Source organism: Saccopteryx bilineata, chromosome 3 (genome assembly GCF_036850765.1).
Source record: "Saccopteryx bilineata isolate mSacBil1 chromosome 3, mSacBil1_pri_phased_curated, whole genome shotgun sequence".
NCBI classification, from domain to species: Eukaryota; Metazoa; Chordata; class Mammalia; order Chiroptera; family Emballonuridae; genus Saccopteryx; species Saccopteryx bilineata.
In genome coordinates this window covers 189,109,674-189,135,122 of record NC_089492.1, presented here as the reverse complement: position 1 = coordinate 189,135,122, position 25,449 = coordinate 189,109,674, and the positions used below count along the sequence as shown (strand labels likewise).

The 25,449-nt window shown below is 39.9% G+C and overlaps 1 protein-coding gene across 8 annotated transcripts in view; it reads right to left on the bottom strand.

Annotated features, from left to right (window-relative positions):
* Nucleotides 1-25,449, bottom strand: part of FARS2 (phenylalanyl-tRNA synthetase 2, mitochondrial) — a 672,513-nt gene that overhangs the window by 172,780 nt on the left and 474,284 nt on the right. Inside the window, exon 6 of one of the 8 annotated variants that reach the window (XR_010730403.1) lies at nucleotides 6,005-6,161. The exons of the other annotated variants lie outside the window; for them this stretch is intronic. The gene's annotated coding sequence lies outside the window, so the exon portion shown is untranslated. The remainder of the gene's footprint in view (nucleotides 1-6,004; nucleotides 6,162-25,449) is intronic. 8 annotated transcript variants of the gene reach the window in all.

The window sequence follows — 25,449 nt, the reverse complement described above, 5'->3', positions numbered from 1 at the left end:
ATAGATCTAAAGAATAAAATGGCAATAAACAACTACATATCAATAATACCCTTAAATGTAAATAAATTATATGCTCCAATCAAAAGACATAGGGTAAGCTGCATGGATATGAAAACAGGACCCATACATATGCTGTATACAGGAGACCGACCTCAGAAAAAAAGATACACATAGACTGAGAGTAAAGGGATGAAAAACAATATTTCATGCAAATGGAAAGAAAATAAAAGCTGGGGTAGCAATACTAATATCTGACAAAATAAACTTTAAAACAAAGGCTATGGTAAAAGATAAAGAAGGACACTACATAATGACAAAAGGAGCGTTACAACGGAAAGATATAACTACTATAAATATATATGCGCCTAATATAGCAGCACCTAATACAATGTGTTCGTAAAGTCATGGTGTACTTTTGACCAGTCACAGGAAAGCAACAGAAGACAATAGAAATGTGAAATCTGCACGAAATAAAAGGAAAACTCTCCCAGTTTCTGTAGGATGATGTGGCAGTGTGTGGACATGCGCAGATGATGACGTAACACCATGTATACAGCAGAGCAGCCCATGGCCATGCCAGTAGAGATGTGGACAGTACAGAGGAAAGTTCAGTGTGTTCTGTGGCTTGCTAAATTTGAATCCATGACCAAAGTGCAACATGAATATTGGCGTGTTTATAACGAAGCATCACCACATAGGAATAACATTACTCGGTGGGATAAGCAGTTGAAGGAAACCGGCAGTTTGGTGGAGAAACCCCGTTCTGGTAGGCCATCAGTCAGCGACGAGTCTGTAGAGGCTATACAGGATAGCTACCTAAGGAGCCCTAAAAAATCTGTGCATGAGCCCACATCAAACTGCATTGAATAGATATGAAACTGGGAGAGTTTTCCTTTTATTTGGGGCAGATTTCACATTTCTATCATCTTTTGTTGTTTTCCTGTGACTGGTCAAAAGTGCACCATGACTTTACGAACTACTGTATATACAACAGATGTTGATGGACAAAAAGGGCGAGATCATGTAGCCTGACCTGTGGTGGCACAGTGGATAAAACGTTGACCTGGAAATGCTGAGGTCGCCAGTTTGAAACCCTGGGCTTGCCTGGTCAAGGCACATATGGGAGTTGATGCTTCCAGTTCCTCCCCCGTTTCTCTCTCTCTGTCTCTCCCTCTCCTCTCTAAAATGAATTAAAAAAAAAAAAGGACGAGATCAACAGCAATACTGTAATAGTAGGGGATTTTAATATCCCACTAACATCAATGAATAGAACCTACAGACAGAAAATTAACCAAGAAACAGAGGTCTTAAATGACACACTAGATCAACTGGATTTAATAGATATCTTTATAACCTTTCACCACAAAGCAGCAGAATATACATTCTTTTCAAGTGCTCATGGTACATTCTCAAGGATTGAACACATGTTAGGACACAAAATAAGTCTTAATAAACTTAAGAAGATTGAAATAATATCAAGCATGTTCTCTGACCACAATGGCATGAACCTAGAAATCAAATACAATAGAAAAACTGAAAAACATTCAAACACTTGGAGACTAATAGAATTCTATTAAATAATAAATGGGTTAACAATGAGATCAAGGAAGAAATAAAAAAATTCCTTGAAACAAATGAAAATGAACATAAAACTACTCAAAATTTATGGGACACAGCACAAGTAGTCCTGAGAGGGAAGTTCAGAACATTACAGGTATACTTTAAGAAGCAAGAAAAAAGAAGACAAGATGGCGATGGAGTAGGCAGACGTACCAACTTCCACCTCCCAGAACCAAAGTGGATTATAAACTAATTTTAAGAACCATCATTTGAAAAAAACAACTTTGGACTAAACTAAGAGGACTCTTCAACCAAGGAACACTGAAGAAGCCACACTGAGACTGGTAGAAAAAGCAGAAATGCGGAGAGGGCTGCCCAGCTCCCCGGAATGAATGGCAGCCGGGAGAGACTTGTGTGGTGGGAAGTGAGTTTAGCAGAGAGGGGAGAGTCCTGAGTCTCAGGAACAAAGCCCCAGTCTGCAGTCCCAGAGCCTAGAAGAGGCGTATGGACAGTATTTAGCTGGAAACAAGACAGGATACTGTTTGTGAGAAAGAGACTAATTCCAAAGACCCAGGATTCTTCTTAAAGGGATCGCACAGAAAACGTCTCTCACAACCACTCACCCGGGGCTCCGGGGGATGGGGAGAGAGAAGAGGACCAGAGTGGCTGGAAGAGAGTGTAATCTAGGAGGCACAGGGAGAAACATTTTGAGAAACAGCCACCCTAACCTCTGGGACGAGTCACTCCCCAAATCTGAACTGAATATTCTCCTGGAACCAGCAATACCAGCAAAGGGAAGCAGGACAGCAGCCAAACAAGCTCTCCCACGGCACTCAGAGCAGAGTCGCTTAGAAGGAGGGAGCTACCGGGACTACAGTAGTGAGTCTTAGGGTCTGAGCTGCAGCACCCCTACCCACATGGGTGAGGGCTCGCCTGAAGGCAGGCGGTGGCGGCGGGACGCGGAAGTACGGTTCTGTCGGCAAGGGCAGAAGCCTCCTGGACACCACTAAGGCCCAGGTATAAGCTCAGTCTTGCCTGGCTGGGGAGGAGGGGATGTGCAGAAGTGGTCAAGCCCAGCTGCAGGCCACCTGCAATCCAGCCTGCGGGAGAAGGGCAGGAGCCCCGGAGGGGGCAGAGATCCACCCTTGAGCAAGGGTGCAGGAGCACAGCCCTGCCCCACTTGCGGAACCAAGGCTTGTGGCCTGACTTGGGAGCCGGCTCCTCCCACGGGGGTGGAGCCAAAAGCCCAGAACAGGCAAAGTCCTGCTACTGAGCATGGGCATGCAGTCCTGCCCGGTCTATGAAGCCAAGGCTTGTAGCCATCCCATGAGCGATCTCCTCCTGCAAGAGCAGGGCAAAAGCCTAGAATCAGGGAGAGACCTACAGCTGAGAAAAGGTGGTCACCCCTGCCCTCAGGGACAAGCATAACGCAATTCGCAGGGGTGGGGCGAAGGACAAGGCCACCCAGGCTTGTACACCTGAGCACGTGATCACAGGCATTCCCATGAAGAAGAGGCGGAGACCACAGCAACAGCCCCAGTGGGCAGGCACTGGCAACACCCATACCTGAACGCCCTAGGCAGCAACAGTAGAGGGAGTGGTGGGCCTACAGAAAGACCACACCTAGGGAACACAGAGGAAACACATAGTGGACTCCAGAGGCCAAACCCTTCATTTACACAGACAAAATGAGAAAGCAGAGAAATGCATCATAAATGAATCAAGAGAAACCCCCAGAAAAGGACCTGAATAAGTCAGATATACCAAATTACCAGATGCAGAGTTTAAAATAACAATTGTTAGGATGCTGAAAGATATTAGAACAATAGATAGTCATTATGAACACCTAAATAAAGAGATAGCAAATCTACAAAAGGACATTGAAATGATAAAAAAGAATCAGTCAGAAATGACAAATACAATATCAGAAATAAAGAACACAATGGAAGAAATTAAAAGCAAGATGGATGAAGCTGAAAATCCAATCAGCAAGTTAGAGGACAAGATAAATAAAGGCATGGAAACAAAGCAGAAAAAAGAAAAAAGACTCAAAAAGTCTGAGGAAACTCTAAAAGAGCTCTGTGACAACATGAAGAGAAATAACATAGGCATAATACGGGTTCCTGAAGAAGAACAGAAAGAACAAGGGATAGACACTTTGTTCAAACATATCATAGCTCAAAACCTCCGTCAATTAAGGCAGGAAAACATCTCACAAGTTCAATAAGCACAGAGAACTCCATTAAAGAGAAACTGAAAGAAATCCTAACCAAGACACATCATAGTTAAAATACCAAAGCTAAGTGATAAAGAGAAAATATTAAAAGCTGTTAGAGAAAAAAAGACTATCACCTACAAAGGAGCCCCCATAAGGATGACTTCCGACTTCTCAACAGAAACACTTGAGGCCAGAGGGAATGGCAAGAAATATTCAAAGTAATGCAAAACAAGAGCCTGCAACCAAGATTACTTTATCCAGCAAGGCTATCGTTTAAAATTGAAGGAGAAATAAAAAGCTTTCCAGACAAAAAGAAACTCAAGGAATTCACTACAACCAAACCAAGGCTGCAAAAAATACTAAGGGGCCTGTTGTAAACAGGTCAAAGGACAAAAAGAATATAGCAAAAGAGGAATACAGTTTTAAAGAATAAAATGGAAATAAACAATTACATATCAAGAATAACCTTAAATGTAAATGGCTTAAATGATCCGATCAAAAGACACAGGGTAGCAGCGTGGATAAGAAAACAGGACCATACATATGCTGTCTAAAAGAGACACACCTTAAAACAAAAGATGCACATAGACTGAAGATGAAAGGATGGAAAAAAATATTTCACACAAATAGAAATGAAATAAGAGCTGAGGTAGCAATACTTATATCAGACAAAATGGACTTTAAAACAAAGAGTATAGTAAGAGATACAGAAGGTCACTACATAATGATAAAGGAAGTAATCCAACAGAAAGATATAACCGTTATAAATATCTATGCACCTAATATAGGAGCACCTAAATATATAAAGCAGACTTTGATGAATTTAAAGGGTGAGATCAACAGCAATACTATAATAGTAGGGGATTGCAATACCCCACTAACATCACTAGATAGATCCTCAAGAAAGAAACTTAACAAAGAAATAGCAGACTTAAAGGACATACTAGATCAACTCGATTTAATAGATACCTTCAGAACCTTTCACCCTAAAGCAGCGGGATAAACATTCTTTTCAAGTGCACATAGTACATTCTCTAGGATAGACCACATGTTAGGGCACAAAAGCAGCCTCAACAAATTTAAGAATATGGAAATCATATCGAGCACTTTCTCTGATCACAACGGCATGAAACTAGAAATCAACCACAACAGAAAAACTGAAAAATACTCAAACACTTGGAAACAAAATAGCATATTATTAAATAATGATTGGGTTAACAATGAGATCAAAGAAGAAATTTAAAAATTCCTAGAAACAAATGATAACGAGTATACATCAACTCAAAATTATTGGGACATAGCAAATGCAGTTCTGAGAGGGAAGTTCATAGCATTACAGGCATACCTCAAGAAGCTAGAAAAAGCTCAAATAAACAACTTGACCCTGCATCTAAAAGAACAAGAAAAAGAACAGCAAGTAAAGCCCAGAGCTAGTAGAAGGAACAAAATAATAAAGATCAGAGCAGAAATAAATGACATAGAGGCTAAAGAAACAATAAAGAGGATCGGTGAAACCAGGAGCTGGTTCCTTGAAAAGGTACACAAGATCGATAAATTTTTAACCAGACTCACCAAGAAAAAAAGAGAGAGGACTCAAATAAATAAAATTAGAAATGAGAATAGAGAAATAACAACTGACACAACAGAAATACAAAATATTGTAAGAAAATACTATGAAGAACTGTACGCCAAAAAACTAGACAACCTAGATGAAATGGACAAATTCCTTGAAACATATAATCTTCCAAAAATTAATCTGAAGAATCAGGAAACCTAAACAGACAGATTACAACAAATGAGATTGAAACAGTTATCAAAAAACTCCCCAAAAAGAAAAGTCCTGGGCCTGATGGCTTCACAAGTGAATTCCATCAAATCTTCAAAGAAGAACTAACTTCTATCCTTCTCAAGCTATTTCAAAAAATTCAAGAGGAAGGAAGACTTCCAAACTACTTTGATGAGGCGAGTATAATTCTGATTCCAAAATCAGGCAAAGACAACACAAAATAAGAAAATTCATCAACATCCTGATGAATTTAGATGCTAAAATCCTCATCAAAATATTAGCAAACCAGATCCAGCAATATATGAAAAAAATCATACACCATGATCATGTGGGAATAATTCTTGGGAAGCAAGGATGGTACAATATTTGCAAATCAATCAAAGTGATTCATCACATAAACAAAAGGAAAGATAAAAACCACATGATAATTTTGGCCTGACCTGTGGTGGCACAGTGGATAAAGCGTTGACCTGGAAATGCTGAGGTCGCCAGTTTGAAACCCTGGGCTTGCCTGGTCAAGGCACATGTGGGAGTTGATGCTTCCAGCTCCTCCCTCCTTCTCTCTCTTTGTCTCTCTCTTCTCTCTGTCTCTCCTCTCTAAAATGAATAAATAAAATAAAAAAAAAACCCACATGATAATTTCAGTAGATGCAGAAAAAGCATTTGAAAAAATCCAACACCGATTCATGATCAAAACTCTCAGCAAAGTGGGAATACAGGGAACATACCTCAACATGATAAAACCCATCTATGAGAAACCCACAGCCAAGATCATACTCAATGGCAAAAATTAAAAGCAATCCCCTTAAGATCAGGAACAAGGCAGGGGTGCCCCCTTTCACCACTCTTATTCAACATAGTTCTCGAAGTCCTAGCCACAGCAATCAGACAAAAAATAAATAAAAGGCATCCAAATTGGAAAAGAAGAAGTAAAACTATCATTATTTGCAGATGATATGATGTTGTATATAGAAAACCCTATAGTCTCATTTAAAAAAACTAGTAGACGTGATAGATTAATTCAGCAAGGTGGCAGGATATAAAATGAATACTCAGAAATCAGAGGCATTTTTATACACTAACAATGAATTGTCAGAAAGAGAAATTAAGGAAGCAATCCCCTTTTCTATTGCAACCAAAAAAATAAAGTACCTAGGAATAAATTTAACCAAGGAGATTAAAGACTTGTACTTGGAAAATTATAAAACATTGATAAAAGAAATCAGTGAAGATACAAACAAGTGGAAGCATATATTCTGCTCATGGTTAGGAAGAATAAATATCATTAAAATGCCTATATTACCCTAAGTAATTTATGAATTCAATGCAATACCCAATAAAATACTAATGACTTACTTCAAAGATATAGAACACATATTCCAAAACTTTATATGGAACCAAAGAGAACACGAATAGCCTCAGCAATCTTGAAAAGGAAGAATAAAGTGGGTAGTTTCAGACATCCTGATATCAAGTTATACTACAAGGCCATTGTACTCAAAACAGCCTGGTACTGGCAGAAGAACAGGCATATAGATCAATGGAACAGAACATAGAACCCAGAAATAAACCCACAGCTCTATGGAAAACTGATATTTGACAAAGGAGGTAAGAGCATACAATGGAGTAAAGACAGCCTCTTTAATAAATGGTGTTGGAAAACTGGACAGGTACCTGCAGAAAAATGAAACTAGACCACCAACTTACACCATTCACAAAAATAAACTCAGAATGGATAAAGCACTTAAATGTAAGCCGTAAAACCATAAGCATCTTAGAAGAAAACTTAGGCAGTAAGCTCTCCAACATCTCTCACAGCAATATATTTGCCGGTTAATCTCCACGGGCAAGTAAAATAAAAGTCAGGATAAACAAATGGGACTATATCAATCTAAAAAGCTTCCGCACAGCTAAAGACAATAAGTACAGAATAAAAGGACAAACTACACGACGGGAGAATATATTTGACAATACGTCTGATAAGGGGTTAATAACCAAAATCTATAAAGAACTTGTAAAACTCAATACTAGGAAGATAAACAATCCAATCAAAAATGAGCCAAAGAAATGAGTAGACACTTCTCCAAAGAGGACATACAGATGGCCAATAGCCATATGAAAAAATGCTCAACATCACTAATCATTAGAGAAATGCAAATTAAAACCACAATGAGATATCACCTCACACCAGTCAGAATGGCGCTCATCAACAAAACAACACAGAATAAGTGCTGGCGAGGATGCGGATAAAAGGGAACCCTCCTGTACTGCTGGTGGGAATGCAGACTGGTGCAGCCACTGTGGAAAACAGTATGGAGGTTCCTCAAAAACTTAAAAATGGAACTGCCTTTTGACCCAGCTATCCCACTTCTAGGAATATACCCTTAGGATAACAAATTACTGATTCAAAGGAAGAAATGCACCCCATGTTTATGGCAACATTGTTTACAATAGCCAAGATCTGGAAACAGCCGAAGTGTCCATCAGTAGACAAGTGGATCAAAAAGCTGTGGTATATATACATATACTCAATGTAATACTACGTGGCCATGAAAAAGAAGGAAATCTTACCCTTTACAGCAACATGGATGGACCTGGAGTCTATTATGTTAAGCAAAATAAGCCAGGCAGAGAAAGAAAAATATCATATGACTTCACTCATATGAGGAATCCAATGAACAATGAGAACTGAGGAACAGAAGAAAGGCAGAGAAAGGGTCAGAGTGCAGAGGGAAAGGGGAAGAGAGGAGGGGATCAAAGAAAGGAAAGACATTAGGGAAGTACATAAACATAACACAGAGAGATAAAGGGCAGGATAGTAAATTATGGAGTAAAGGGGGAAGGTGGTGGAGGAGGGGGCGAAGGGAGTATCAAGGAGAACAAGGGGGGAGGGGCGGAGATATAGTTGGGGGTACACTTGTAACTATGTAAACACAACAAATTAAAATCAGTCAAAAAATAAGGTAAAAATAAAAACATAATGCAAAGGCCCAATTGATAAGCAGACATAAAGTTTTGAAATTATTAATACTGTTCAACTTTATTTTTCACATTTATTGATAATAAAGAACTAAAACCACCATCTGACTAAAGTGATCAGCCACATAAGGCAGCATATCAACAGATCACAACAGTTATTTTTCACAGCGGCTTAAAAGTGTCAGAACAACGATTGAACATACTTTTTTTTTTTCCGAAGATTCCTAAGGAGAAATTTTTTTTTAATTTTTTTTTTTTACAGGGACAGAGAGACAGTCAGAGAGAGGGATGGATAGGAACAGAGACAGGAACGGAGAGAGATAAGAAGCATCAATCATCAGTTTTTCGTTGTGACACCTTAGTTGTTCATTGATTGCTTTCTCATATGTGCCTTGACCGAGGGCCTACAGCAGACCACGTAAACCCCTTGCTTGAGCCAGCAACCTTGGGTCCAAGCTGGTGAGCTTTTTTGCTCAAGCCAGATGAGCCCGTGCTCAAGCTGGTGACCTCACGGTCTTGAACCTGAGTCCTCCGCATCCCAGTCTGATGCCATCCCAGTCCACCGCGCCTCCGCCTGGTCAGGCTGAATGTACTTTTAATTAAACAAATTTGCAATTAAGAGTACAATTACGAGAGTGATATCACGGAAATGGCGCTGTGAGCAGTGCATCCGACAGATCTCCCCAAAATCACAACAAATTTATCAACTAGAAACAGAAAAATTTATACTCGGAGCATTCCGGAGTTCCATACAAACTGAAAGCGAAAGGACTGTTATCACTTGAATCTGAGACGAGGGTGTGGAGGAAGCTAACTACCGCAGGGACGTTCATTCAAGCCGCGGAGGGAGTGCGCCTGTGGTGAGTCGGCCCACACTCAGGAGCGACGAGCAGCCGCCGGCGTGCGCTGGTCCGGTTGCAGAGCAAGCACCGCTAACGTTCCAAGCGTCCTGCGCACTGCAAGTGAGAGTCCCCAGCCACCGGTGCCCGGAGCACCCCATTCGCGCGCGTGTCCTGGGCATTCCACGCGCCCAGAGCGCCCTACTGGCCCGCACACCCAGGGTGCCCCATTATCCTGCGCCCGGTGCGCCCCAGCCGCCAGCGGCGGGGCGAGTGGGAGAGGCGCCAGGGCGGTCTTCCCTACTTGGGAGATTCTCTCCGTGGGCGGGGCACCTCACCCAGCCATTCAAGCTAACAATCAAGCGTTGGGGGAGGGGTGCGCAGGCAGCCTGAAATACCTTCGGTAGCACAGTTGCGGACCCAATCACTGAAATTAGCTTAACCTATGAAATCTGCGCACCCACGGGCTCTAATTGATAAGATCTCTCTCAGTTCAGCAATCCAAGCCAAGAGGCATGATATTTTTTAGTGCCTCTTGCTAAAGGGGCGGGGCAACTCTGATTGATAGAGCCTCCATATTCAGGGATAAATGCTAACAAGAGGGACTTGACAGATAATAAGATCTATACTACACTAGTTGCAAGCAGAGACTAGTGCCTCTTCTTCCCAGCCAAAACAGGCTACAAAGTGTGGAAAGACTGGGTTGAGTGGTCCAACTGAATGCTAGGCGTTGAACAGTCACCTTGACAACAATTGACTCCCACCCCCGCCTGATTACACTGGAGGCTCTGACTGCCAGAGCCTTTCCCAAAGCCTTGAGCTGAGTGGGGATAGAGTGGGGATTTCCTAGCTCTTTGAGCCTCTTACTCCCCAGGCAGAAGCAGTAGCAGCCTTATAGCTGGATCACCAGGCTGCTAATTCAGGAAGGGGGTACTAGGAGAGAGACTCCAGGAAAGCAAACTCTCTCATCGTTGGACCCTGCAAACGCCAACAAGCCTTGACTACCAGCAAGACTAAAGCCAATTATATGACATTGCCATAGAATCCCATCAACTGCAAATGCCTACCTAAGGGTGACACAGGGGCAGAGCCTGGGGTACAGAGTCACCGACCAGGAAGAGGGAGAGAAAAGAAAAAGGAAGAAGTTAACCTCTCAAAATCAAGAAAAATCCACAGACTTTACAACTTGTTCCACTAATTTTTTTTTGGTTGTTGTTTGTTTCTTCTATCTTATTGCCTTTATTATTAGTATTTCTATTTCCTCCACCTCGGTCCTTGTATTCTCTGCCCATCTTATGCTTCACTTTTCTTGAACTACACTACCCATGAGTGTTACATTTTATTTCTTTTCTTCATCCTCACCCTCCTTTAAGGTTATACTCCAAAAACACTTAACTCTCACTCTCTCCTCTTTTGTTTTTTTTGTTTTGCTTTATTTTGTTTTTTTCTCTTCCTTTTTTTTTCTTCCTTCGTTTTTCTCTTTTTCTTATTTTTTCCTTTCTATTCGTTTTTTCTTTTCTCGTTTTACTTTTCCTCCCATTTAATCCTCAATCACGAACAAATTAGTTAATTTGGGACTCAAGGGTTTTTTTTGGTTTTACTTTTCTTTTTCGCTTTTGTTTTTTTTTTGTTTGTTTGTTTATTTTTGTGGCATTTTGGGTTCTTTTTATGTTGCTTTTTAACACACTAGCATTCCTCCCAACCCAAGGTCTCCATTGTATTTAGTCTTCGCTCCACTTAATACAACAGATTTTTAATTATTATTTTTAGTTTTTTCTTCTTTATTATTCTTTTTTTCTCCTTTTTTCTGGTTCCCTCTTAACCCTCTCATTATATCTCTTAGTCAACCATCACTTACAAGCAAATCATCTTATGCTTGTCTAAGATTTTCTTCCTTTTTTTTTTTTTTCATTTAGTAGGTCCCTACTCCCTTTTTTTTGCCCCTTGAACTCTTCACCCCAAATCAGGCCCTCCATTATAGGCAGTTTTTGTTCCATTTAGCATAATATAATTCACAGGTCATCACGATATTTCCCTGAGGAGGGGAGAGGAGGGAAAGAGAAGAAAGAAAAAAGGGGGAAATAATAAATTATTACTGTTTTTTTTTTTTTGTGGGGGTGTTTTACCTTTTTTTTTTTATTTTTTACTCTTTATTAATTCTAATTAGTGCTATCAACAAGACCACCCTCAGATGCCAATAAGAAAGAGGAAATCAAATATTATGGATACAAAAGAAAGAGAGGTAACACAAATAGATGTGGAAAAATCTATGGAGAAAAGACTTAACATATTGGAAGCCTTGGAGCTAAATGACAGAGAATTTAAAATAGAAATCTTAAAAATACTCAGAGATATACAAGAAAACACAAAAAGGCAATTTAGAGAGATCAGAAAACAACTCAATGAACACAAAGAATATATTACAAAGGAAATTGAAACTATAAAAACAAATCAAACAGAAATGAAAAACTCAATTCACGAGCTGAAAAAAAGGTAACCAGCTTAGCTAACAGAACAGCCCAGATAAAAGATAGGATTAGTGAAATAGAAGACAAACAACTTGAGGCACAACAGAGAGAAGAAGAAAGAGACTCAAAAATAATAAAAAACGAGAAAGCCCTACAGGAATTGTCTGACTCCATCAGAAAGAATAACATAAGAATAATAGGCATATCAGAGGGAGAAGAGAAAGAAAATGGAATGGAGAATATACTCAAACATATAATAGACGAGAACTTCCCAAGCCTGTGGAAAGAACTAAAGCCTCAAATTCAAGAAGCAAAGAGAACACCAAGTTTTCTTAACCCCAACAAACCCACTCCAAGGCACATCATAATAAAGATGACACAAACCAAAGACAAAGAAAAAATTCTCAAGGCAGCCAGGGAAAAGAAGAGTACAACATATAAAGGAAGGCCTATTAGATTATCATCAGATTTCTCAGCAGAAACTCTACAAGCTAGAAGAGAGTGGACCCCAATATTTAAAGCCCTGAAAAAGAGGAACTTTCAGCCAAGAATACTATACCCATCAAAGCTATCCTTCAAGTACGAAGGAGATATAAAAACATTCACAAATACAGAAAAGATGAGAGAATTTATCAGCAGAAAGCCCCCACTCCAGGAAATACTAAAGGGGGTTTTCCAACCAGATTCAAAGAACAAAAGAAAACAAAACCACAAGTAACAGCTCCACCAAGAACACAATAAAACCAAACTTAAACTGTGACAGCAAAGGAAAAAAAGGGGGGAGAGGATGAAGATTAACAGTAGCAAAGGACGATGAAGTGCAGAAATACTCATAAGATAGGGTACTACAATGAATATGGTAGGTACCCTTTTCATTACTTAATGGTAACCACCCTTGAAAAAACCACCACAAAAACACTTGACTTAAAAAAGGTAGCAACAGAGGAAAGAAGTATGGAACACAAACAAACAAAAACAAATAATATAAAAACAAAAGAGAAAAATCAAACAAGATACAAAACTAACAGAAAGCAATTTATAAAATGGCATAGGGAACCCACAAGTGTCAATAATTATACTAAATGTAAATGGATTAAACTTACCAATAAAAAGACACAGAGTAGCAGAATGGATTAAAAAAGAAAATCCATCTATATGCTGCCTACAAGAAACACATCTAAGCAACAAGGATAAAAACAAATTCAAAGTGAAAGGCTGGAAAACAATACTCCAAGCAAACAACACCCAAAGAAAAGCAGGGGTAGCAATACTCATATATAATAATGCTGACTACAAGACAGAAAAAGTACTTAGAGACAAAAATGGTCATTTCATAATGATTAAGGGGAAGTTGAATCAAGAAGACATAACAATCCTTAATATATATGCTCCAAACCAAGGAGCACCAAAATATATAAGACAGGTACTTAATTGACCTTAAAACAAAAACTAACAAAAATACAATCATACTTGGAGACCTCAATACACCGCTGACGGCTCTAGATCGGTCATCCAAACAGAGAATCAACAAAGATATAGTGGCCTTAAATGAAATACTAGAACACCTGGATATGATAGACATCTACAGGACACTTCATCCCAAAGCGACAGAGTATACATTTTTCTCTAGTGTACATGAAACATTCTCAAGAATTGACCATATGTTGGGCCACAAAGACACTATCAGCAAATTTAGAAAAATTGAAATTGTACCAAGCATATTTTCTGATCATAAAGCCTTGAAACTAGAATTCAACTGCAAAAAAGAGAGTGAAAAACCCACAAAAATGTGGAAACTAAACAACATACTTCTAAAAAATGAATGGGTCAAAGAAGAAATAAGCACAGAGATCAAAAGATATATACAGACAAATGAAAATGAAAATACGACATATCAGAATCTGTGGGATGCAGCAAAAGCAGTAATAAGAGGAAAGTTCATATCACTTCAGGCCTATATGAACAAACAAGAGAGAGCCGAAGTAAACCACTTAACTTCACACCTTAAGGAACTAGAAAAAGAAGAACAAAGACAACCCAAAACCAGCCGAAGAAAGGAGATAATAAAAATCAGAGCAGAAATAAATGAAATAGAGAACAGAAAAACTATAGAAAAAATCAATAAAACAAGGAGCTGGTTCTTTGAAAAGATCAACAAAATTGACAAACCCTTGGCAAGACTCACCAAGGAAAAAAGGCACAGGACTCAAATAAATAAAATCCAAAATGAAAGAGGAGAGATCACCACAGACATCATAGATATACAAAGAATTATTGTAGAATACTATGAAAAATTATATGCCACCAAATACAACAATCTAGAAGAAATGGATAAATTCCTAGAACAATACAACCTTCCTAGACTGAGTCATGAAGAAGCGGAAAGCCTAAACAGACGAATCAGCAGGGAGGAAATAGAAAAAAACTATTAAAAACCTCCCTAAAAATAAAAGTCCAGGCCCAGACGGTTATACTAGTGAATTCTATCAAACATTCAAAGAAGACTTGGTTCCTATTCTACTCAAAGTCTTCCAAAAAATTGAAGAAGAAGCAATACTTCCAAACACATTTTATGAGGCCAACATAACCCTCATACCAAAACCTGGCAAGGATGGCACAAAGAAAGAAAACTACAGACCAATATCTCTAATGAATACAGATGCTAAAATACTAAACAAAATACTGGCAAACCGAATACAACAACATATTAAAAAAATTATACATCATGATCAAGTGGGATTCATCCCAGAATCTCAAGGATGGTTCAACACACGTAAAACGTTTAACGTAATACACCATATCAACAAAACAAAGAACAAAAACCACATGATCTTATCAATAGATGCAGAATAGGCTTTTGATAAAATACAACACAATTTTATGTTTAAGACTCTCAACAAAATGGGTATAGAAGGAAAATATCTCAACATGTTAAAGGCCATATATGATAAACCATCAGCCAACATCCTATTAAACGGCATAAAACTGAGGACTTTCTACCTTAAATCAGGAACAAGACAGGGTTGTCCACTCTCTCCACTCTTATTTAACGTGGTGCTAGAAGTTCTGGCCAGAGCAATCAGACAAGAGAAAGAAATAAAAGGCATCCATATCGGAAAAGAAGAAGTAAAGCTATCACTTTTTGCTGATGATATTATCCTATACATCGAAAACCCAAAGGACTCCACAAAAACATTATTAGAAACAATAAACCAATACAGTAAGGTCGCAGGATACAAAATTAACATACAAAAGTCCATAGCCTTTCTATATGCCAACAATGAAATATTAGAAAACGAACTCAAAAAAATAATCCCCTTCACGATTGCAACAAAAAAAATAAAATACCTAGGAATAAACATAACAAAGAATGTAAAGGACCTATATAATGAAAATTACAAAGCATTGTTAAGGGAAATCGAAAAAGATACAATGAGATGGAAAAATATTCCTTGTTCTTGGATAGGAAGAATAAATATAATCAAAATGGCCATATTACCCAAAGCAATATACAAATTTAATGCAATTCCTATCAAAATTCCTATGAGATTTTTTAAAGAAATGGAACAAAAAATCATCAGATTTATATGGAACTATAAAAAACCCCAAATAGCCAAAACAATCCTAAGGAAAAAGAATGAAGCTGGGGGCATTACAATACCTGACTTTAAACTATATTATAGGGCCACGATAATCAAAACAGCATGGTATTGGCAGAAAAATAGACACTCAGACCAATGGAACAGAATAGAAAGCCCAGAAATAAAACCACATATATATGGTCAAATAATCTTTGATAAAGGGGCCAACAACACACAATGGAGAAAAGAAAGCCTCTTCAACAAATGGTCTTGGGAAAACTGGAAAGCCTCATGCAAAAGAATGAAACTTGACTACAGCCTGTCCCCGTGTACTAAAATTAATTCAAAATGGATCAAAGATCTAAATATAAGACCTGAAACAATAAAGTACATAGAAGAAGACATAGGTACTAAAATCATGGACCTGGGTTTTAAAGAACATTTTATGAACTTGACTCCAATGGCAAGAGAAGTGAAGGCAAAGATAAATGAATGGGACTACATCAGAATAAAAAGTTTTTGTTCAGCAAGAGAAACTGATATCAAAATAAACAGATAGCCAACTAAATGGGAAATGATATTTTCAAACAACAGCTCAGATAAGGGCCTAATATCCAAAATTTACAAAGAACTCATAAAACTCAACAACAAACAAACACACAATCCAATAAAAAAATGGGAAGCGGACATGAACAGACACTTCTCCCAGGAAGATACAAATGGCCAACAGATATATGAAAAGATGCTCAGCTTCATTAGTTATTAGAGAAATGCAAATCAAAACTATAATGAGATACCACCTCACCCGTTAGATTAGCTATTATCAACAAGACGGGTAATAGCAAATGTTGGAGAGGCTGTGGAGAAAAAGGAACCCTCATTCACTGTTGGTGGGACTGTAAAGTAGTACAACCATTATGGAGGAAAGTATGGTGGTTCCTCATAAAACTGCAAATAGAACTACCTTATGACCCAGCAATATACCCTCTACTGGGTATATACCCCAAAACCTCAGTAACATTGATACGTAAAGACACATGTAGCCCCATGTTCATTGCAGCACTGTTCACAGTGGCCAAGACATGGAAACAACCAAAAAGCCCTTCAATAGAAGACTGGATAAAGAAGATGTGGCACATATACACTATGGAATACTACTCAGCCATAAGAAATGATGACATTAGATCATTTACAGCAAAATGGTGGGATCTTGATAACATTATATGGAGTGAAATAAGTAAATCAGAAAAAAACAAGAACTACATGATTCCATACATTGGTGGAACATAAAAACGAGACTAAGAGACATGGACAAGAGTGTGGTGGTTACCAGGGGTGGGGGGAGGGAGGATATGGGAGGGAGGGAGGGAGAGAGTTAGGGGAGGTGGAGGGGCACAGAGAACTAGATAGAGGGTGGCGGAGGACAATCTGACTTTGGGCGAGGGGTATGCAACATAATTTAATGACAAAATAACCTAGACATGTTTTCTTTGAATATATGTACCCTGATTTATTAATGTCATCCCATTACCATTAATAAAAATTTATTAAAAAAAAAAAGAGTACAATTACTCCCTTGCCATTTTTACATTACTGCATGTGTTAGGAGAAAAAAATACCCTCCTTGTATTGCCAGCAGAAAACTGAAGTATTATTTAAAAAGTTAAAACAGCATAATTACAATATATAAATGAATAAAGCTGGTCCTATGTAAACCTGGACCCAATTTCAGGTCTCCCTTTGTCTAAGCCATTGGCTGAGAAAAACTGCCTGAGTGGCAAGGCAGCACCCAAGTCCCTGATGGCGAACCTTTTTATAAAAACCGCCCACTTTTGCAGTGCTGGTCAACCTGGTCCCTCCCACCCACTACTGGGTGTTCCAACTTTCATGGTGAGCCAATCGCAGCGCCACTTGGTTGCTCTGCTACCGCCAGCACTGGAAAAGTGGGCGGTTTTTATAAAAAGGTTCGCCATCACAGCCCTATCAGGGGTCCCCAAACTTTTCACACAGGGGACCAGTTCACTGTCCCTCAGACCCTTAGAGGGCCACCGCACACAGTGCTCCTCTTACTGACCACCAATGAAAGAGGTCAATGCTGCAGGAGCAGGATAAGTGGCCTCAGGGTCCGCATGTGGCCCGTGGGCCGTAGTTTGGGGAAGCCTGCAAGAGGCAGGTGTCAGGACTTGGCACAGAAGGCCATGGAGATGTGGGGGAGCTGGCTGGACCACTGCGTCTCCTCACCCCAAAATCAGACATTTGTTTTCTGAAAAGCACTATAACAGCTCTGCTTTGAAAGTTTGGAGGGACCTTGAATTTTAGTTTTCTATTAACTATTAGGATTTTTCCATCTTGAATATCTATATTGATCTCCTTTACTTAAACTATGCTAAGAATAGCTTCTATTCAGACTAGTCTTTTCAAGAATTTGATCTATTTAATATTGCCAGATAGAGTCCTATATCAGACATGATATAACATTATTTGGGATTCATATCCAAATAAATTCTTTGGCAGTAAGAATTCTGAAATGGAGAAGTTCAGTGCATAGGTATTCATTGATTCAATTCAGGTTAAAAAAAACATTCTAAATATAATCAGCTCTTCTCTGTTTCCCTTGCAATATGTTCTGCACACCTTCCTCTTCTGGCCTTACTTCTTTCATTTTGGGGAGGCAATTTTTGGCTTGAGAGGTGAGTGGAGGTCAGGTCTAATTTCAAAAACCCTGTGTACCTTATATTGTATTGCACTTCTGTTCCTGAGAGGTAGACTTGTCCTTCAGGGTAGGAAGTCCACACAGCAAGTGACAAGATTCACCCTCCCCCACCCCAAACTGAAGAAGTATAAGCAACTTTAAGGGGTTTTTCCCCACATGTGCTATTTTAAGAAATGCTAATCAAAGTATTGTTCAAATTCCAAAGCCCATTCGTATTTTCAGGTCTTGATTTGTGTGCCCTATTCTTTCTTAAGTTAGACACACTGAATTCAATGAGGCTTGTCTTCCATGCTGGGAGGGACACTGATCTCATCTGCTTCTCAGAGAAATCTCCCAGCTGTCTCACTTCGGCCCTTCACTGAACTACACAGGGAGGGGAAACACAAAGAAGTGAGACGCAGACAAATGAAAGTTCTCTACAGCACTGTTCAGACTGAAAATGATCACACACACAGCTATGAAAAGGCAGGTCCAGTTACCAGAGTTAGTACATTTTGTTTGCTCACTCACACATCAACCTTCTGTATACATCCATTAAAGCAAGTATTCTCTAATTACTATTATTATTACTACTATTATTATTATTATTTTGTGGAATAAATATAAGTGAAGGCACAACAGAGGGGAGATGTGAAGAAATATGGTGATCCAGAGCATTTATATCATTGAACTTGACACTGAAGCCTTCCTAATGGCCAAATCTATGTGGTGGTGGCATATTGCCTGCCTGCATGCAGCGTTCTCAGTCCTGTGAGACTGTACCCTCTGTGGCATTCATCCCTGAGCCTCTGCTTCTCCACCTGGACGTCCTGGGTCCCCCTTCTGAGTTCCTTCACTCACTTCTGTCCCCTAAACCTTCCCGGGGCTTTTTCCTCTACCTCTTCTGTTCCAGGCACTTACTCAGCATCTCAGTGTTGCCTGGAGTCCCAGCTGTCAAGTATACACCTCTCTCTAGGAGCTATCAGATCAACATTCTGTGTCCACTTAAAACTCAAAAAGTTCAAAAGTAATCAAATTGTCCCCACCAAAGCAGTGCTCCCCCTACTTAGTCCCTATCTCAGTGTCAATCACCATCCTCAAAGTCACACAAGTCAGGACTCTGGGACCTCTATTCGTTCCTCCTAGCTCTATGTTCTCCTTCCCCCAAGGGGCCTCCCTTTCTCTGGATTTTAACTCCCAAATATCTTTGCATTAGTCAGTTTCTTCCTGCAAGGCCCCTTCCTGTCACTGTTTCAGCTCAGCCTCTCACCCCGTCTCGCTCAGATGACTCAGACGCGCTCCTACACCTTCCCTACCACCAGCTCTGTGCCTGGCAGACACTTTCATCACAGGTCATTAATAAACTATTAACAGTTGAATTAGCTCAGAGGTTCCCCTGGATGTTCTACTGGGTGAGTCCATATTGAATTGCAAATATCTATGTGCACTGACTTATCAGACTATAAGCTCCTTGAAGACAAGAATTCATTTTTATATTCGTGACCATAAATATCATGAATAGCACACTGCCTCTCCCATGGGAAGTGTCCAATACATGTTCATTGGAGTGAATAGTCACAACTTGAAACAGCATTAATTTTTAGCTACTATAGCTAAGAGAAAAACAAACGTTTAAAATTCACTCTGAAAAGAAACTCTTAGAGCCTGAGGGCCAAACCTCATCCCTGGTGCTCCACAGTTCATCCACGTTGATCACTTCAGCATGTTCCTACTTCCTCCTTGCTCTTGACCAGTGCCAAACATTTGCAGTTACATGTGTCTTTAAACTCACTTGGTCTCAAGCAATGGAAGCCCAACAAACCATCAGGGGAAATACTCACGGAATCCGAGAGGAGTGAGCACCGAGCTGTGGGAGGGGCAGGTAGCAGCGGGGCCTCACGCAGAGGGGCCCAGGGACTCAGCCACACCAGCACTTTCTTTCCACCTCACACCTGTGTTGCTGCTTCCCTCTCTCTCTGCTCACTGCATTCTCCCAGCTATGGGAAACATGGCCAGAGATGGCATATAGCGCTATCACTTTAAGCCCTCTTTCATTTTCCATCCAAACATTAACTTATTTGACTAGCTTTGTTGGGTGCCTACCCCTGGACAAATCAAGTATGCATGCTCCCCTATTAACACACATGTGAAGAAGAAGCTGCATTTGGAAAAGGATGCCACAGCCCATGCCTACTATTCCGATTACTCTGAACCGGATGGCTTAGTGGTCTGGGGACTTCTATTCAAGAGATCTGAAGTTTCTGTCTTCCTTTCATGTTACTTTCTTTCAAAAATTGTCCTTCTTCCTCATCTTGTGGCAAACAAACATACCTACAAATACCTTATAATGTGACTCCCTGAATTTCTATCCAATCCTGTGACTTCCTCTCTTCCAATCTGAATAAGATGGAGAACGGAGTAGTCTGCTCTCCTCACTGACCTAAGCAAAGGCTGCTTTCACTTGGAACTGAGAGAATGTGAGGGCTGGGGGAGCAGAAAAAGCTGGGCTAGGGCAGAGACATTCAAGCTGAGGAGAGAGTGTGCCCACGGCTCAGCCCAAACAGAGCTAAAACCAGCCGCAGACCCCGGCAGAGGTGGGTGAGCAGTTGCCTTGTTTACTCCTGGTATCCCAGTTGGTGAGTGCGGGCTGTGTGCGAGTGGATCCACCTGGCACTTCGGGCATGGGTGCCCATGTTCCCAGACGGAAGGGCTGGGTCAGAGACTGTCAGTAGTGACCCTCTATGTGGGCTATGACCAGTTTCTGAATAACCCCAGCTTCCCAAACAGCGCGGGGGAAGTGCACAAAAGCCGGCTTCCCTACACCTGGACCTGTCTGGGTACGGCACCTCCGCCAGCCATACAGGTTAACAAAGCACACTCCTGGGGAAGAGAACTGCGGAAGTGGTAAGGGGAAGGGTGCACGGGCAGCTTGCAGACAGCCTCTGGAGAGCACTCCTGCAAAGTGCTGAGGCATACTAGACATGCCTGGAGGCTAATAGAAAGACACCTAAAAGGCAATCGGCTCCCAGCCCTGCCTGATTACGCTGGCAGTTCTTGCTGGCAAAGCCTTACCCAGAACCCTGCGTAGAGTGGGGACACGGGATTTGGCAGCACTTGGAGCCTCTTGCTCTCCAGGCAGTGGCTGGGGCAACTTCACAGCTGGGTCCCACGCTGCTGGTTCAGGAAGGAGAGATTTGGGGAGAGGCTCCGGGAAAACCGACTTTCCCATTGTTGGAGCCTGCAAACACTAACAAGCTGCACCTACCAACGGGACTGAACTCTCTGTCTAAGAGTTCCATGGGGCAAAACTAGGGGTACAACGCCACCAGCCAAAAAGAGAGAGAAGAAAGAAAAAGGAAAAATATAACTTCTCAAAACCAGGAAAAAAACCACATTCTTTATAACTTTTTCCATTTTTTTTCTTGTATTCTTTATCCTTTTTTTTTCCTTTCACCTTGGTCATTTTATCCTCTTTCCATTTTATTCTTTTATTTTAATTTTGAATGTTACCCATAGGTGTTCTAGTTTCCTTTTTTATTCCATGAATGTTACATTCCAAAATATTAAACTCAATTATTTTTACTCTCTCTCTCTTTTTGTTTCTTCTTTCCTCTTTCACTTTATCTCTCATTCAAATCTCACCCACAAACAAATTATTTTATTCTGGATTCAAATATTTTCTTTGTGGCATTTTGTGTGTTTTTTATTTTGCTTTTTATCTCTTTAGCATTTCCTCCAACTCTGTCTCTCTATTCTATAGTTTTTGTGCCACTCAATACATTAAAATTTTCATTTTTCACTGTATTTTCTTCCCTTTTTTTTCCTCTTACACAATTTCTCTCATTCAACCATCATTTACAAACAAATTATTTTATTCTTGATCCAAACTTTTTCCTGTGGCATTTTGTGGGTTCTTGCCTCGTTGTCACTCCTTCCCAACCAAGGTTCTCCATTCTACATATTTTTGTTCCAGTTAGCACAATAGAATTTTCAATTTTTCACTGTATTTTCTCAATATTTTTTATTAACTCTTATTAGTGTTATTAACCATACCACTCTCAAATGCCATTAAAGAAAAAAGAAATTGAATATCATGGATACAAAAGACAGTAATGTAGCTCAGATAGATGAGAAAAAAATCTATATAAAAATTTCAAGAGCTTAGAAACCGTGGAGTTAAATGACAGAGAATTTAAAACTGAAGTCCTAAAAATACTCAGGAATATACAAGAAAGCACAAAAAGGCAACTTAGGGAGCTCAAAAAACAATTCAATGAACAGAAAGGATACTTCACCAAGGAAATTGAAACTATGAAAATGAAACAGAGATGAAAAATTCAATTCATGAACTGAGAAATGAGGTAACAAACTTAGCCCAGAGAAAAGGCCAGATAGAGGAGAGAATTACTGACATAGAAGACAGACAACCAGAGGTGCTACAGAGAGGAGAGAAGAGAGACTCACGAATTAAAAAAGATGAGATAGCCCTACAGGAATGGTCTGACTGCATCAGAAAATGACATAAGAATAATGGGTATATCAGAAAGAGAAGAGAGAGAAAATGGAATGGAGGACATATTGAAACAAATAATAGACAAGAACTTCCCAAGCCTGTGGAAAGAACTAAAGCCTCGAATTCAAAAAGTAAACAGAACACCAAGTTATCTTAACCCTAAAAAACCTACTCCAAGGCACATCATAATGAAATTGGTACAAACCAATGACAAAGAAAAAATTCTCAAGGCAACCAGAGAAAAGAAGAATACAACACATAAAGAAAGTCCCATTAGATTATCAATAGATTTCTCAGCAGAAACTCTACAAGCTAGAAGAGAGTGGACCGCAATATTTAATGTTCTGAAAAAGAGGAACTTCCAGCAAAGAATACTATACCCATCAAAGCTATCCTTCAAATACGAAGGAGAAAAAAAAACATTCACAGATAGAGAGAAGATGAGGGAATTATCACCAGAAAACACCTACTTCAGGAAATACTAAAGGGGGTTTTCCGACCAGACACAAGGAACAAAACAAAACAAAACTACAAGTAAAAGTTGCATCAAGATCACAATAAAAACAAGATTAATCTGTGACAAAGAAACAAAAAAGGGGAGAGGACAAAAATTAACAGTAGCAAAGGAGGATGGAGTGCAGAAGCACTCATGAGATATGTACATGCAATGAACACGATATGCATGCTTTCCATTACTTAATGGTAACCACCCCTGAAAAAACCAACACAGAAGTACATGGCTTGAAAAAAGAAGTAACAGAGAGAAGTATAAATTACAACCAAACAAAAACAAATGATAGAAAAATAAAAGAGAATACAAAACTATCAGAAAGTAATATGTAAAATGGCAATAGGAAACCCTCAAATGCCAATAATTACACTAAATGTAAATGGATTGAATTCACCAATAAAAAGACACAGAGTAGCAGAATGGATTAAAAAAGAAAATCAAACTGTATGCTGCCTACAAGAAAAACATCTAAGCTACAAGGAAAAAAATGAATTCAAAATGAAAGGTTGGAAAACAATACTCCAAGCAAATAAGATCCTCCCCCCCCAAAAAAAACAGGTGCAGCAATACTCATATCTAACAATGCTGACTACAAGACAGCAAAAGTAATCAGAGACAAAAATGGTGTAAAGCCAGTGGCCAAGGCCAGGGCCACCATCACAGCCGCCTTGCCCATGCAGGTTCTCATTGGATTCGGACAGTCGGTAAAGAAACAACGGAGCCAAAAACTGGTGGGCCATTATATTTAATCCTAGCTTACACCCAGCAGGCAAGTAAAAACACACACTGGGCTCCAAAACCCACTCACATTCAGTGCTCACAAAGCTACTGACTTATCCGAGTTTCCTAGAATCAAAGGTTTCTAGCTCACCAGACTTATTCACCTCTGTTCCTCATCTCCTTCCTTCTCTCTGCACAAACTCTGCACTAACTGACCTCTCACTCAACACTCCGCCATCTTGGCTGCTTCTCCTGGCCACATGGCCTCTTTCTGCTCTCTGCTCTGCTCCCTCTGCTCTCTCATGCTAATCATCCCAGGAACCAAGAGAGCAAGCTCCCGTTCTGCCCCTATTTTATAGTGTAGAAATCCAAACCTTTAATCCATATACAAAATAGGGAAGTCTCTAATACAAAGTCACTTCTCTGAGGCATGATTGGATGGTACCGCCCCACATCAGAAAGGCTTAATCCCAAAACCAAGCCCCAGGCTAAAAGGATCCTGCCTGCCCACAGAGACACACATTAATATCACCTGGGCGACGGCCTCTACTTGGGCAGTACCATCTTTAACAAAGTGAGCATAATACATTTTATCCGCCCAACAAATGGTCATTTCATAATGATAAAGGGGACATTGAATCAAAAAGACATAACACTTCTTAACATAAGAAGCACCAAAATATATATTAAAAAAGCTACTGACTGACCTAAACACAAAAACTGACAAAAATACAATCATACTTGGAGACGTCAATACACCACTGACGGCTCTAGATTGTTCTTTCAAACACAAAATCAATAAAGAAATATTGGCCTTGGAGGAGACTTGAAGATGGCAGCGGAGTAGGCAGATGCACAGACTTCCAGTTCACACCACAGAACTGGATTATAAACTAATTTATGAACAATCAGCGTGAAAAACCAAATCTGGACTACAAGAACAGCTTTCAAAAAATAGGAGCAAAGAAGATGCTACAACAAACGTGATAGGGAGTGTTGGGCGGATAAAATGTATTATGCTCACTTTGTTAAAGATGCCGTCACCCAGGTGATATTAATGTGTGTTGGGGGCAGGCTGGATCATTGTAGCCTGGGGCTTGGTTTTGGGATTAAGCCTTTCCCACCCTTTTTGATGTGGGGTGGTACAATCCAATCATGCCTCAGAGAAGTGACTTTGTATTAGAGACTTCCCTGTTTTGTATATTGGATTAAGAGTTTGGATTTCTACACTATAAAATGGGGACGAAGTGGGGGCTTGCACTCTTGGTTCCTGAGATTAGTAAGAGAGCAGAGGAGAGCAGAGAAAGGCCACTTGGAGGAGGTCAGGAGAAGCAGCCAAGATGGTGCAGTGCTGAGTGAGATGCCAGTTTGTGTAGAGTTTGTATCTGGGATAAGGAAGGAGATGGGGAACAGAGGTGAATAAGTCTGGTGAGCTAGAAACCTTTGATTCTAGGAAACTTGGATAAATCAGTAGCTTTGTGAGCACTGAATGTGAGTGGCTTTTGGAGCCCAGTGTGTATTTTTTACTTGCCCGCCGGGTGCAAGCTAGGATTAAAGACTATGGCCCACCAGTTTTTGGCTC